The sequence below is a fragment of the Tympanuchus pallidicinctus genome, unplaced genomic scaffold, assembly GCF_026119805.1.
Source record: "Tympanuchus pallidicinctus isolate F22 unplaced genomic scaffold, pur_lepc_1.0 scaffold1, whole genome shotgun sequence".
NCBI lineage: Eukaryota > Metazoa > Chordata > Aves > Galliformes > Phasianidae > Tympanuchus > Tympanuchus pallidicinctus.
This window is the reverse complement of record NW_026294618.1, coordinates 762,089-779,122: the sequence shown is the minus strand read 5'-3', so window position 1 is coordinate 779,122 and position 17,034 is coordinate 762,089. Positions and strand designations below refer to the sequence as shown.

At 42.4% G+C, this 17,034-nt stretch overlaps 1 protein-coding gene across 1 annotated transcript in view; it reads right to left on the bottom strand.

The window, feature by feature from the left end:
* PTCHD4 (patched domain containing 4) overlaps positions 1 to 17,034 on the bottom strand; it is a 92,665-nt gene that overhangs the window by 15,442 nt on the left and 60,189 nt on the right. The gene's annotated exons all lie outside the window — the stretch shown is intronic.

Below are 17,034 nucleotides of genomic sequence, written 5' to 3'. Positions count from 1 at the left end.
GATGCTCTCCAAAAGCCCCACATCTTTCCTGTGTTTGGGGCTCCAGCCCTGGACGCAGTGCTGCAGATGGGGCCTCACGAGGGCAGAGCAGAGAGGGACGATCACCTCCCTGTCCCTGCTGGCCACCCCTCTGCTGATGCAGCCCGGGATACCGTTGGTTTTCCAGGCTGCAAACACACACTGCTGGCTCGTGTTAAGTTCTTCATCTACCATGACTCCTAAATCTTTCTCAGCAGGGCTGCCCTCAAGCAGCTCTTTTCCCAGTCTGTATATATTCTTGGAATTACCCTCATCCAAGTGCAAAACCTTGCTTTGTTGAACCTCATGATATTCACAAGAGCCCACCTTTTGAATTTATCAAGACTAACCCCTGGGGGTCACCACTCGTGACTGACCACCACCTGGACATAGAGCCATTGACCACAACCTTATGGCTGCAACTTTCCAACCAGTTCCTTATCCATTGATTAATCCATCCTTCAAATCCATATCTCTCCAATTTAGAGATAAGGATGTGGGAGACTGCGTCAAAGGCCTTGCAGAAATCTGAGTAGATGACATCAGGTGCCTTCCCTCTGTCCATCAATGTCATCACTTCATCACAGAAGGCCACCAGTTTGGTCAGACACGACCTATCCTTGGTGAGGCAGTGCTGGCTGCCTGTGATCACCCGCTCGTCCCTCATGTGCCTTAACATGTCTTTCAGGAGATCTGTTCCATGATCTTCCCAGGCACAGAGGAGAGGCTCACAAGCCTGTGGTTTCCTGGATCCTCCTTCCTCTCTTTCTTATGAATGGATTCTTCCTCAGAATTCTTTGAGACATCCTACTATATTTTTCAGTGTTTAAGAAATTCATTTTGAAACACTTACTAATGCAAATATCAACATTTAATTCTAGAAATGCTGTAACTTGTGAAAACAATTGTGAAAAAAATGGGTGTGACCAAGAAAGAGACACATTGATTACTAATGCTCAACAAGGGAAAATGTATTCTGCCATTAAGTACAAATAACCAGGATGATTTGTAGGATGGTTCTCCTCCTGCCTGAAATCGGCACTTCTCATGCAAGCAACCATGTTGTAAAAAAGTTGACATGATGGTAATGATATTGAGTAGAGGATTTACCAGATCCTTGGTTCACATTAATGGTCTGGAATTTGATCTGTAGAACTAAAGTTTGGGGTTTTCTTTTGACGATTATGTCTCCCCTTCTGTCCCTTCTCCTCTCTCATCAGCTCCTGGTAAGAAGGAATTCTCTTAGCTCACTTGAGTGGGCATTCAAGAAACAGCCTGAGCCAAACAGTGCTCCAAAGGCTCTTATTTTGTGTTGAGTTCTGAGAACTATTTTTAGAAGTACAGCTTTTTACTAGAAATGGAGGCTAAATATGCACTTACTGTCATCTGACTCATAGCCACAGTCCAGGAATTCTACAGCAATTAAATTTAAGGGCAGAATGGTAAATTTGAAAGTAAGCTTACAGGAAAATGTTTAACTTCTTAAAAAAGTTCATTATGTACATATACAAATTCATATATGGCATATGTGGATACATACAGATTATAAAATACTCACACTATATACATATTCCTCTGTTATATGTGCATATAAAGCATATTATGCTTACATATAGTGTACATATATTATACCTATACTAAGCATTATATATGTGTTTTTCTAGTTCCCAGAAGAAATTTTCAGTTTGTGAAGGAAAAAAATAACATCTGCAGCTAAAAGGGTTTGGCTTTCAAACAATTATTTTGTTCCAAAATTTAAAACAAGTATTTAAATTTGAGGTTCTCTCTGCTCTGGGTCAAGCCCTGACAAAATTCTGGACTAGATAAGGAAACACATTATTGAGTAGGGAAAGAAATAGAAGATCACAGGTGTTTCTGTCCCTGTTTTTGTCACTCCACTCTCTGAAGTAGAACTGCATGCAACAAAGCAGGAGGTAATTTTCTTGTAATAAACCAGAAATTATGACAAGGATATTTGTAAATAATGAAGTGCATAATAGAGAACAAAAAGTCTGTTGAGTTTGTCTTCTGATTTAAATGGTCTGGATTCATGCAGCTGCCCAAAACAGACTCCTGACTGCCATTCTAGACAAGGGAAATTACAGCATAAACAGCTAAGTTCTGAGAATGTTACCTGTTTTACTGCAGATCAGTGTCCCCAGTGAAAGATAAACATACAGCAGTACAGAAATGTTGCAGTTAGCAAAATGCCTATGCAGAAATACTGCTCTCTTGTGAACTGGCATCCTGGTTCAGGAGGGATTTTGGATTCCCTGGTGAGTTAGGCACGAGTCAGTTCAGAGCCTCAAAGCACAGCTCCCTTGCACACTGTCACATTTGGACTGTCAAGCAGAAAGAATGGCCTCCTTGGGCTGAGCGGAGCTGCAGAATTCAACAGCTTGGCTGTGATTTTATATTATGCTTAAAGCAAGAGTGGATATGCTGTGGGATGTGGACCAGGCTGACTGGGCACCACGACCAGTGCCCACACCCTGACACGGATTAACTGAATGGCGTATTCTGTTTTGGGTACAGCAGAGCACAAAAGTCTTCCTCAGGTGCCCGCATTCACCCCATCTCTATCTCATGATCGGTTTTGAATGGTCCTTTTTCAAACATTTCTGATTAAAAGCCCTGAAATGTAGGACGTGATGTCATACGTGTTCAGATCCCAAGTGGCCATAACCAGGTTCTTGTCTCTACTCTTCCAGTTTTAGGGACCACACTTTTCTCTCTCTCTCTCTTTTCCTTCTCTCATGAGGGAAGCTGAGCACTAGATTTCTGCTTCTGCTGCTGCTATCATTCCTCCCACCTTCCTGTCTCACCCACTGGGGCAGAAGAATCACATTCAGCAGTGAAGTTTTTTTCTACCTCGGTTCCCCTTCCTGTCCTTACTCTCCCAGGCAGCCGGCTGGGATCTCAGACAAAGGGAAATCATGAAACTACAGAGCTCGCACTGGGAACCCTCATGGAGTGTCTAAATTAGATATCGACAATGTCTTTCCTCTCTAAATTCTCTCTTCTTTCTTTAAAATGACAATAGCCACTCTGTGTCAAGCCGAGCATCGTTCTACCTCTGGATCTGACAAAAAGGACAGATATTTAAAGAAAAAGATGATGGAATAGGGAATGTGTAGAATAATCATTTCCCAATTCAGAGTCCTAAACATTGGTGTTCAGCCAAGAGGCCTGCCAAAACCACAGGCTGTATTTGCAACGTCATGTTTGAAGGCTCTGAAGGACTTTTATCCATTTTTCAAATCCAGTTTTAAATTCCATCATACTTCTGACCACCAAAATCTCCTGCTACGAGAAGCTTCATAACTTCATTACTTGCAGAATAAAAGATAGACTTGCTTTTCTTCAGTTCCAACACTCAGCCAGTAAAATTTCATGGCTGAAGTCAGCAAAATGTAAACCTGTTGTTTCCTGAGCAATGACTCATGACTGGCCATCTGATGCATGTGCCCACTGTTCTCGCTCATACGTGGATGTTCACTGCATCCATCCCACTTCTGACATCTCTCCTTGACCACGTGTACACAGATACCTTTGTGCTCGCTGGCTGGCTGTCCAAGATGCACGTGCTAATTTGCCAGCACAGTACCAAATAGTTGAGTTTTATCGTCCACTCTGTGAGAGGAGAAACTGGGATTTTTTCTTCCTTCTAGAAATCAATTTGCTCAAACCTTCTAGGAGCACAATGGTCTGTGAGATTTTCATCCTTCTACCACAGGGCCTGCTGCTTGAGGGTACTCAGAGATAACAACTACAGGAGCCTTCTGCTGCCCATCAGAGCTAAAAGTGATCGGTGAAGTCAAAGAAAGAAAAAGACCCAAACCGTTGGGAATGCTAAAATGGATGTTGCAGATCGTTCTGAAACCTTTAACTGGAAATTTATCAGAAGCCCTTTCGCAGAAATAGTTGAAGTTATGGTGAACTGGCATTTTTCAGTGAAGCTGTAGATGAAGGAATGTTCCAACACCTCTTTCAGAAATTTGTGACAAACTTTTCTTCCCATCTACAAGATTATGTCCACAGTTGCACCTTTGCCATATTTTTGTTGTGATTAACTTCTAAATATCAGTGTATCAGGTTAGGATTCTATTTGCCTTCTTGGCCACAGGGGCACATTGCTGATAAAAAGGTATGTGAAAAGAGGAAGCGAGAGTATACACCAGTGCATAAGTCATATTGCACTTAACATTTAGATATTCTAATTGAACTCCAGATATTTTTTTCCTAATAGAGCAAGTAGTATCATAAGGGAACAAAACACTGATATTTGTGACATCTTTGAGGGTGAAAGCTGGCACTAATTCTCTTATGATTATTATTACAGAAATCTAAAATTTAAGGAAAACTTCAACTTCAGCTGTCTCCTACAAACACAGGGCTGGAGAACTCAGTGCAGTAACTCCCCTCCCACCAGTACAAGAAATCTTTTCTGACTGGCTTTCCCACATCACTACTCTGACACCACATTTTACAAATGTCTCTGCTCATCTTCCCAGATAAACATCTTCTACTTCCAATATTTTCCTGACATTTCTGATGTTTTGGACACCACAGTCACTCTGTGAAATTGCATTCACTTCCATCACTGATGTCACTCACAAAACTGACAGTGGAGTTACATTCAGTGCCTGGTTCTAGGAAGGTTTAAAGGTCTTTGGCTTTGGGTCAAAACTGTCAAGTTTCTCTAGCACTAAGATGGCATGAATTGAATACAGCAATACTTTATTTGACAGAAGAGCATCAGCCTATGACCATCAGCCTAAAACGAGAGAAGACAAATGACAGTATAAGCCTATCATTTATGGAGTTAAGGGGGCAGGTAAGGGAATCTACAGCGAAGGTAGAACTACAGAAGGCTTTTGCAGTCTCAATTTTGAAAACAAAATTACGACATGATATATTAAATAAGTTTGAAGGGATAAAACTCACAAAAGAGAAATAACATATTAATAATCATCGATTGCCAAGGTGATCATAGAATCCCAGAATGGCCTGGGTTGCAAAGGCCCACAGCGCTCCTCCAGTCCCAACCCCTGCTGTGTGCAGGTCGCCAACCAGCAGCCCAGGCTGCCCAGAGCCACATCCAGCCTGGCCTTGAATGCCTGCAGGGATGGGGCATCCACAGCCTCCTTGGGCAACCTGTGCCAGTGCCTCACCACCCTCTGCATGAAAAACTTCCTCCTCAGATCCAACCCAAACCTCCCCTGTCTCACTTTAAAACCATTCCCCTTGTCCCATCACCACCCACCCTCACAAACAGCCGTTCCCCCTCCTGTTTATATGCCCCAGCAGGAGGGGGAATGGCTGTTATTAAAGATCATTTTAAAATATTAAATTTATTTAAGTTGGAGAAACAAGGAGAAATCAATCATTTTCAAGCCAAGTCAAGGCAATCTGTGACCTATTAGCAGTCACCTTAAAGAATAAATTTAGATGAGATGGTTCAAGAATAACAGACAGGGCACATATAGCAACCGTTTCTTCAAAAAGGAGAAAGAAAAAGATCTGCAGAACTTAATGTCCATCAGATGAATTACTATCTCAAATGGTAAATTAATAAACAATTATTAGTACTGATACAGATTTATCAAAACCAAGTAAGTTCAAGTCAACAATTTCTTACTTTGAAAAGAAACTGGCCACATGAGAAGGAGACCTGATATCTATCTTTATTAGTCTTTCAGTATCTTCCTCCTGGATTTAGTAAGTTTTTAATACTATTGCACTAAGTACTCTGACAGGAAAATGAAGAAAATATTGCCTAGAGGAAGATAATGGAAAATATCTTCAAATGGTTGAAACTGTACATGTAGAGAGTTGTCTCCAATGATCAGTTCTCAGGAGGATGTTTGAAGTGCGACCGCGTCAAAGATTCACCTTGGGGCCATTTCCTTTTGATGTGAACATCTTGCAGAATTTGCACGTGAGTCTGAATGGGGGAGGATTTCAAACCCTCTGCAGAGCAAGATTAGAATTTAAACTTGGAGAAGTGGCCAGAAGTTTCAGGATGTCAGTGTACAAAATGTAAAGCAGACAAATGAAGTCATGAACTCTGTTAGGAAATCAAATGAAAAAAATTCATACCAAGGAATAAGAGGTAAATAAGAAGTAAGAGGTAAATAAGTTTATTTAGTGGCCATGCGGATCTTCAAAGTGGATAGAGAACAAGTTAATAATATTTTTACATGTAAAAAAATTATTTTTTACTTTATTTAAAGAAATACCAAATAAGATTCATGAGATAATAATTTTGTTTAATGTGATGGAAATTTTACTGATGTGGGGCATGACATTTAAAAAAATAACTTTGATAATGTGGGGTGAACATCTTGGCAATAAAATAAAATAAATTAAAAAGAAACATGTTTGTAAAACACAGATTGCACGAACAAAAGCTGAATAAATTGTCTTTTTTATTATTATTATTATTATTTTTCTTTTTCTCCCTGTTGAGTAAAAAGTGGATGGGGACTCAATACCACTTAGTGTAAAAAAATTATTAGGAAGAGAACAGAAATTAGTTATTTGTAATTTCCAGTGGGATGAGAACAAGAAATCATTGGCTTCATTTGCAGAAAAAAAAACATTAGAAAAACAAATCTTTCCTCCTTCAAGGTTCATTAAACACAAGAGCACACTGTCTAAGAAGGTCGTAAAGCCTTCACTGCAAGGCTGAAAAAAAGGTGGGGTTAAGAAATGTCAGAGCAGGTGTTATGTGTGTCCTGTCTAAGTGCTGCAAGGTTGTTCCTGAGGTCTCTTACATCCCTGTTTTGACTCAAGATACCAAAATGCTTTGACTTAAGATACTTCAGAGCACATTACTGTGAAGACGAGTCTAACTTGAGTGTTGTCTTCACCAAAGTATGCCTTTTCACTTCTGATTCTGCTAATGCCTTGGTTTAGGAATCTAATTCAGCACAAATTTGCCAGGACCTCGGAATGAAACCACCAGGCACTGCTGGAAGGAAGGGCTGGGAACCTCCAGTCTTTGTAAGCCCTCTTGGAAGTGGGTCAGCATGACTGCATCTACTCTTCTGTGTTGAGTCATCAGGAAGAGAATCTACATTTCTCAGTGATATCCATATTGCAGAGAAATCCTGCAATGAGTACTGTGATGGGGCTATTAATTGGTCATTGTTATTTGCAGAGTCCCATATGACGCCGTGTTTTGGCGTCTGATGGACATGGTGGTGATAACACACCGATGTGGTTGCAGAGCAGAGTGCACTGAGCCAAGGAGGACTCAGGTCCTCATGCTGCGCTGCCCGCCAGGGGCTGGAGGTGTGCAGGAGCTGGGAGGGGCAAGGAGCCAGCACAGAGATATCCCAACCCATGTGGTGGTGTGCTCAGCAGTAAGAGATGGGGGGAAGGAGGAAGGGGAGGATGCTCACATGACAGCATTTGCCTTCCCAAGAGGTTGTTATGCATGATAAGCCCTGCTTTCCTGGGAGTGGCTGAGCAGCTGCCTGCCAACGGGAAGCAGTGAATGAATTCCTGGCTCTGCTTTGGTTGAGTAAGAAGATTTTGCTATCTAATAAATTCTCTTATCTCAGCCTATGAGTTGTCCAGCATTTACCTTTCTGGTTCTCTCCCCCATCCCACCTGGGGAGGTGAGCAAGCAGCTGCAGGGTGCTGGTTTACCTGTGGGGTTAAACCACCACAGCATCACAGGAAAAATATCATTGGATTCTTAATCATAGGAAAAGAACTTCAAGAGGAAAATGCCATAGCACAGCTTTGCTCAACGCTACTGCCTCTAAGGAGCTCAAGCATTATCTCCAATTGTTGTGAGCAGCCACACTGTAATCTTCTCATGTATATACAGGAGGCAAGGACTGGTTTTACATAGGTGTAAATAGTAACTTGGGTAACTAAGAGGGTCTGATCTGTCAGGTGAGATTCTCAGCCACTCTCAGTGGTGAGGGGTTTCCTTCAGACCAGTACATCAATGCAAAAGGTGAAGCAGGATCTCATCCTACTTTCAAGATGCCTGAATGATTTAGGTTTTGGAAATAGAGGATGTCACTGTGGTAGCAATATCCAGCACTCACTGGGATTTTCCAAGGCAAGGAGATCCCTTGAGCCATAAGGATTGTCAGTGCTACCATCACATCAGTACCTTCTGAATGTACTGAGCTAAAAGCCACGAATACAAAGTCAAGAGCCACTGATGAGTGTCCTGTAGAAATTTCATTTTATCTAATCATGCGATTATCTCATCTGGGACGTGGTCCTTTCTGACATATCAAAAAGCATTTAACAGAGAAATTAAATCGTTTCTAGGTACATTCTCCTTGGGATGAAATGGCACACACATTTTTTCTCCTATTTGAGTTAACCAAATTTATGCAGACATGCTGACAGAGGAGTTTACACCCCGCTGTGCCTTTTCATCTTGAAAACCATGAAGGGTAGAATTGTTCTTTTAAGTGACAGATTCCTACCAAAATAAATTGACTAATTTACAGAGTTGGGTTCTATATCAGGATTGTTGAACCAAGTACAATGAAACTTTACCAAGGTCTTCCGTGCATCCTCAGTAACAAGGGCCTCAGGGAAATCTGCAGTGCCTACAAGGCTGTTGCTGTTGCTCAATCTTAACACTTCCAACAGACACAGCAAATGCACTTTGAAGCCATCAGTAATATCATGAGTGAAGACAGTTATGCCCATGACAGTACTTCTCCCAGTGAACGGCACACACACAGTAGTGGCTCCCAGTTCCTACCTGGTGATGGATCCCTACCGTAGTGTGAAACCCATTAAAAATACAATTGCAATACCGTGATGCACCTTGGGACATTTCTATTAAACGTAGGGACGATGGCTGATGCCTTGATGTGTGCTCCATGTGTCTACACCGCTTTCTTTTCACAGAAGCACTTCTAAAAGCCTTTTAAAAATTCTAGGAATTGCTGATGAGACCAAAATATAAAAGAGTCAGTGTCCCCATGGGTACTGCAGCAGAGTCTGACAGTTATCAACCATGTGAGTGTCTGAAAGTAAAAGGCAATGAGGAAAGAGGAAACACTTGGTTCTGGCTGTGCTTGCTCTGTATTGGCCTTCCGGGACAATCTGGTGTCAGCCAATCACTGCTCCCATAAAATATCGCACACTTCTTAATCACAGACAGAACTGGGTAATCCCTGTGAAGTGACTATTGCAGGAGGTGGTCACTGCCTTGGTCTAAGATTGTATATTGGCACAACTCTCCAAAATCAAATGTCTCTCTTTGTAACTAGTAAAACAGAGTGCTGAGACATCTAATTTAGAATAGGAGCCTGATTTTAGACAGCTAAAATCATAGAATCATAGAATCATAGAATCACCAAGGTTGGAAAAGACCTAAAAGCTCATCCAGTCCAACCGTTCACCTATTCCCAATAGCTCCTACTAAACCATGTCCCTCAACACAACATCCAGTCTTTCCTTGAACACCCCCAGGGTCGGTGACTCCACCACCTCCCTCCTTGTGTGATATTAATCATAATTTCTGTCCCCAACCTGGCTTCTTAAATCCTTCCATTACAGAAGGAAGTCTCTATAGATACATATTCTGTAGAAGAAAATGGTGGAATGATGGAACAGTGGAACAACCTTAGCAATTCCTTCCATTAATTTGCTTTCCACGATACTAATAAGTGGCAATCTGTAAATTATCTTTATACTAATCTTTTGGAAACACAGATGAAAAGTGGTGGTTCACTTTTGGTCTTCTTTTATGTGTGCCCTTCAGCTAACCATCTCTGCAGTCCATGCCAGCCCACTCACTAAACCCTTTCCATCCACAGCAAAATAAAGAGGCCCAGACTTAAACAACAGACAGTGCAACCTGAGCTAGAGCAGATGGCAATAATTTATTCAGATATCAAATCCCTTCTCTGCAACCTCTCCTGTTGGAGACTCCTCAAGGCAATCCCTGTTGGACTAGTTTGCACAGGGACCAGCATAACAGGACCTTGATGTCGATGTGAAGAGTGATTAAAACTAACATGAGTTTGGCAGCACTGATTTTAAATCTTATGCAGTTTTGGATCTTTCATATTGAAAAGGCCTTTGACATGAGCAGCCCTGGGGAGAAGCCCAGTGTTCAGCACTGGAGACAAGCCAAAGACTTGCTAGTCTGAACTCAAACATGTTTCTAACTGAATCACAGTGACAACGCTTTATATTCAGGATTTTGTTTTCCACAGTTCATCTTAAGGCAACATTTTATGATTTACAAGAAGCTGTTCTCCTTTTGGGATGTGAGTGATGTACACCTCCATGCCATGCATTGAAACAGAGCTGAACACAGAGAAGGTTGCAATAGATATGATTAGTCATCAGACTGCAAACCTCATTAACTGAGATTTATGTTCAAGCTTATACATACTGCTTACAAATTGTCTATAAACTTGGAAGCCCACTTAGTTCTCTGCTGTGCTCAGTAATGAATTAAAATACTTCTTTCTGTTGTCTCAGCCTTTTAATGAACACTGTAAACAAGCACTGCGCATATGGAAACAGCCATTAATTGATGCAGTTATATATGGCATGTAGAAGACAAGGGATTGCATTTAGATCAAGCTATTAATGAATCTATTATATGCTAATTTATGCTAAAAGCATTGGATGGACCTGTGACACTGACCAATAGGAGCTTTGCTGTCAGCTGGATTTTTGACTAGCAACAGCCACAAGGAAATCAGATGAATAATGTACTAGTGAATTTCTAGAACAGAAAGTGCTCTGACCTGGTTTGGTTCTTGCATACAGCAGAAACTATAAACTTAAACAGACACAATGAGTTTGATATTTGCTGATTTCTAGTACCAGAAACTAATTGTACATTTTTCAAACCGTTTGGATGTGGTGCTCAGGGCCATGATTTAGCGGAGGGCTGGTAGAGTTGGGCTGGGATGGTTGGGCTGAGATTGGACTCCATCATCTTTAGGGTCTTTTCCAACCTGAGCCATTCTACGATTCTGTGATTTGCTTGAACAGCTGGAAGCCATCCAAAGTTTTGTGGGGACAAAGTTTTGTGGGGATTTCTCTCCCTTTTAAAGAACTACAGACTGACCAATGGAGAATGTTTCTCATGCACACCTGATGCCTGATAGGGCATGACAGCTTTGAGTTGGCTGAAGTCAGTTCCTGTGGTTATCTTGGTTCATGGTTATGCTAAAGAGCACAGGAATGCCCTGCTGGCTGAAATAGCTCATTTTCAGTTGCTACTCCAGGGTCAGATTCTAGGTAACAAAAGCAGGGTAAACTTTTATCTCAATATGCCATGCAGATCAAGTCCATTCCTTGCCTGATAATTTCTGGAAGTTGCTCTGTGCTGCAGCACACAGCATGCCTGCCCTTCATTCAGGCACTTCCATTTTCCATCCAAGCTGCTCATCCTGATGTAAAATGCACCTCTTCTGCGATGGAGAGAGACTGAAGAGAATGAGCCCATCTGCTGCCAGAATCATATTTTAAAAAATTCTCTGAGTGCAGGATTTGCTGACATTTGTTTACCTGGGAGAAGGGGTGGGAGGGCAGAGTGGGAGGCACTGCTCACCTTTTGCTTCTGTTTGCTGGGTGCGAAGGGAATGCAGAAGCTGACTCAGCAATTTGAAAAAGAGGAATTAAATCTCCCTTTCTATTCCCTAACAGCCAAGCCCAGATTCTGCATTTCATGAGAATATGGAGGAGGCATTCTGGGGAGGAAGCCCTGCCTATATCCACAGCTTGCCTCGGGATTTACCCTGGACATCACATGCTGCAGATCAAGATCTGTATGTTACGTATATACCAGGAATTAAACAATGGTGCCAGGGAATGCTGATACAGGAATTTGTTCAGGTGGAATGTAAGATGGTTATGATGGACTCAGCAAAAGCCCAGCTGTGGATCTAAGGGCTGCTCAACAGAGTGAAAAGCAAAATGAAGCGAAGAAATGACTCAACCAAATTACTGTGTTTAAACCCTACTCTTTGTGTCTTACCATGTAGTCCTACTGAAATATTAAAGCTGCAATATGTATGCTATGTTAGTTGTTCCATGACTACATAAAAATTAGACACATAAAAATTGTTTAAAACCTGGTGACACTGTGTAGTACCAGACATTCTGGAGGTTAAATGGACTTGAAAACAGTTGTAGGAACACAGAATGGCTTGGGATGGAAGGGACCTCAAGGATCATGAAGCTGCAACCCCCCTTCTGCATGCAGGGCCACCAACCTCCACATTTAATACTAGACCAGGCTGCTCAGGGCCCCATCCAAACTGGCCTGGAACACCTCCAGGGAGAAAAACTGCACTGAGAGACACAACAGGTCTGGCTTTGCAAGCCAGTGAGCCAGGAAGCAACTGGAGTCTGGGGAGTGTTTGCTCTTGTCCTGCTGATACCCTAATTTTTAAGAACTTGCCAACATCAGTGGTAGGATGCAGAGCAGAAAAAACCCTTTGGACTGAGCCACTCTGAATGACTTCATGTCCCTGCATGTGCTCTCGGGCTGACCACATTAAAATCCATATGCACATGGATTTACAGCTGTAAAGCTGTGCAGCTCTTCCTGACCTTAAATCTGGTGCCTTATATCCTCTCTGTTTTCACTTTCCTAATCTTAATCTTATGTTAATAACCTGCTTTTGAGCTAATATAAGAAGTTATCACATTCGCTGTATCCCATTCAGGCCTTATTTTCCACCAGATATTACAAATTGATTCAGATCCATGGGTCAATACAGTGTTTCATACATAACTGCCACACGCACTGTGTGTATTTATGCATATTGTGACATCTGTGAGGTTGTTGTAGTTATCATCCCAATTTTGCGACAGGGCAATTGATGCAGAAGGAAAGCCAGATTTAACACAACAAAAGGATCAATCCATGTGCACTAAGAACCACACAGTCACAGAATATCCCGAGTTGGAAGGGCCCCATCAGGATCCCTGAGTCCAGCCCTGGCTTCGCACTGCCCAAACCAACCATCATGGGTCCCACCAGCACAAAGGCCTCGGCTGCCCCTTGCATCCTTTGCCCTCCAAGCCCTTCCCCCTCTCTGCAGCCCACTTAGAGTCAAGCAGGCCCTGCTGTTCTCTATGACACACAATATCTATTGCAATTCATGTACTTAAATCCTGACATCAACCAGTGCATGCCATCGTGTAGGGATTCATATATCATCAGAGCCAAACACGGAAAAAGTAACAGGCATCTGTTAAAATGGGTTGCTTTCTCAATATGGAAGATAGTAGATGATTGCTGCCTCTTCCAAAAGCCATCAATGCCTGCCTTTGGTGCTCTTCAGCTTTTCCAGAAGGAAACGAGGCACACTTCAGCCCCAAATCACCACCCAGAGATCTCACACAGAGCTGGAATTAAAACTGCCAGCTCTCACAGTTCATGGCTTCATCTTCAAGCTGCTTCCCATAAAACCTGGTGAAACGGTTGTAAACAAAGCACAAGATGAGCTTTCGTTTCATGGCAAAGCTCCCACCGACATCTGATCCGCCCAGTGTTGGCATTACAAACATGAGCGTGCTGGCTGTGCAGCACTTAAACAAGCCTTTCTCAGAGGCATTTAGCTGCTCATTAATGCAGCTGGAGCCTGACCTTTAGCAATCTGTCCCAGAGGGCTATAATTAAGCGTTTCACTTAAATATTATCTTGGCGACACTCACTGTAGCCTTAAAGCAATATGTGCTGCTTCTGTCTTGGGGGGCCCTTTCTGCTCAGGATCCCAGCTGCAGTGAGCCTGCTGGTTTAACCGCCCACCTTTTCCACATGATTAATTTGAATATCCATAACTTCAGATGCCAAAATTCTGAACACTAAATTAATTGGAATACGTACTTTCCTGTAACATCAAGGAGGAACAGAGGGGAAGAAGGGCTGGTAAAGGAATTCGTTCTCTGATGAATTTTCTGTAGTGCATACATCCCTGCAGCAGTCATTGAAGATTCCTAATCTGTACCCATCCTAATAAATCAAACATTTCCAAGGTTAATTCTCTGTCACTGAGGCCAACTCATTCGGTTAAGCATCTCCGTGGTCTTATGCATCTTTAGCTTCCACAATAAGACAGTCACATCCAAATCCTGCTTTGCATCTGGGAATTATTTGGAAAAGTGCCATGGACAGGGCAAAGTCATGCCAGAGAGCTAACAATTTAATACAGAACAGATAATTGCTGCCCTGGTTCTCCTCAATTTTCTAGTAAAAGCTTTACTGAAAGGGTGATACAGTTCTGTCAGCTGTGCACGCTGAATTCCCTGGCCATTTTAAGATACCCAACTATCAAATCTATACCTACAACTATCAATGAGATGTTGTGGACATGGGAAAAAGCATAATATGCTAATTTATGTAGTTCACTATTATTTCATAGGGATGGTGGGAAGTACTTGAGAAGCTGAAAGCACTGGAGGGAGGTGGAGGGACTGCCTCACTTTGTAGAATAATGCACATAGGAGAACACCACCAGTGCTGGCTTTGGGAACAGACACTGCATCACCAGTCCTACCTCACTTGTTACTGTGTGTATTCATTAGCTTCTCTGACAAATAAGAAGCAGTTAATTGAGATCCTTCACTGAAATCCAGGCTGGACAGGGCTTTGTACAACCTGGTCGAGAGGGATGTGTCCCTGCCTATGGCAGGGGGGTTGGAGCTTGATGATCATTGAGGCCCTTCCAACCCAAACCATTCCATGATTCCTTGAGATGATAAATGTCTGGCAGATAGGCTATGGCCCCTTGTAAAGATCCCAATGGTGTAAAGGGAGGATGACACTGTGAGGTCCAACTCCTCCTGCCCTCACTGCTTTCGACGTATCTAAAAGTGCTGCAGTGCCAGTCATTACAAGGGGCTTAAGACAGATAGCCTGAACCCAGACGACAGATTTAACTGAGTGATCACTGTAACTGAGGGACTAAAATTCTGGAAAGTATCAGCTTCTTATTGTGTTAGCAAGAAGCTGCTTACTAAGCTCAGAAGAAAGAAGATAATCCATACAAGAAGCAGCGTGCTGAGTGCTCTCAGTGAATCACCCACCTTACGGCGTTCCCCTCACATTACCTCTATGTCAGCAAAGCTTTGTGAGCAGCACTGTGCAGTGTGCTCTCAGCACACTGAATTTGCTTAGGCGAATAACAATAAATATAAAATGAACAAACTATTTATATAAATCATCATAATTTAAATGTGGAATAGAATGCAGAATTGTGCTTTGTTTTAAAAAGACATTTCAAGATTGTTTGCCTCCCCCAGGAACCTATATATCAGTTGATTTTAGGTGATTGCTTCTGAGAACGCTGCCCATTCATTCCAACTATGACATCGCAAATTGCTGTTTCCCTTCGGTTTTAAAGAACTAAAAGTGATTTCTGATATTGCCACAACTTATCGCTGCAGGACTGAGCCAGAAATGTGTACCATTTTAGTCTATATCTGATAAATGATTGTTAGAATGATGCTTTCATTCATAAGGCTCCAGTTGCACTGTACGAGCTTAGAGGATTACTGAACAGAAAGCAGAGCACTTGGGCAAAAGCTAAAGAGGTAACAGTGTGGGGTATTAAAGTTCATTTTCTTCCAACACCATCAGCTGGGATCTGTAAAATGTGCCCTGTATCTTCCACAGTATATTTTCCAAGAGAAGCAGTAAGAAATTAAAACAAACATTTACCCTTCAAATATATACTACATAATCTGCATCCTCAACCTCTTTTTAGATATACAGAGGGTGGTGAGGCACTGGCACAGGTTGCCCAAGGAGGCTGTGGATGCCCCATCCCTGCAGGCATTCAAGGCCAGGCTGGATGTGGCTCTGGGCAGCCTGGGCTGCTGGTTGGCGACCTGCACACAGCAGGGGTTGGAGCTGGAGGAGCGCTGTGGGTCTTTGCAACCCAGGCCATGCTGGGATTCTATGATATAGCATTATTCTTACATATATAACATTAATATTAAATAAATAGGTGTATATTTCAAACAGGAAGGTGAGGGCTTCCTGTGCCTGTGCTCTCACTGTTCTCAGAGAATGCTCTTTTTTTTCTGGCAGTTCAGCTGATTTGGGAGCACTCCTGGTGCTCCTGGAAGAACTCCAGTGAACCTGAATTATCACCTTTCTAATTACAGACTCCACTGTCTTAAAGTTTATCTATGAAATGTAAAAGGTCTCTGTCCTTTAATGTGCCTATTTTCTTCCTTGAATGTTGGTTAAGCAGTAAACCGCTTCACCTCAGCTATGATTTCCACCAGTAACAGCTCACAGGATCCACATAAAGAATTTATTAGTTTTACAGGAAATTAATCTCAACAGTAAGGACTCACATCAATATTCCTCTTTTTTTTTTTCCAACTCTCTCAATTCTTGTTTTCAAAATTACCTCCAGAAGAGATGCCAAGTTTCCATGGATCTTTCAAGGACCAGAAGCTGAGCGGAGGCCACAGGTTCCCTCTGTGCCTCCTTGCAGAGCTGGCCAGACAAGTTTTCCTTGCCCTTATTCCAAAAGGGCTGCATTCCAGCCATCAAGCCCACACTAACCTGAAAGTCACAAGTGCATCTCTGCATGAGCCACATGTGAAGTGACACCTCACACCATGGGAGGAGAGAGGGACCTGTGGGCTGAAGATGAGCTTTGGAACAGCACATTTGGGTGTTATTCTGTGGGTGAACAGTAGAATAAAATGCATATTCAACCATATTCACTGCTAATTTTTGTTCTGTACCCATTCCTGTATTGCCAGTGGTGTGGGAAAACAGCTCCTGCTGGATCTGACCTTGCCTGGGAAGAGCTGCTATCAGCCCAAAGGGTGACATTGGACCAGACTGCAGTGGGATAGGTCACCTCCCTGAGCATGGGCTGTCGAAGCTGGCTGGCTCTCCTCATGAAGATTCCTTACTTCTGCTCCCCTCTTTTCTCTGGGGATGAGAAGAGACTTCCAGGATGCATGGAGAGGGAAAAAAATCATTGCATTTCTGGAGGAATGAATATATGAGAAATAAAAGCATGGCTG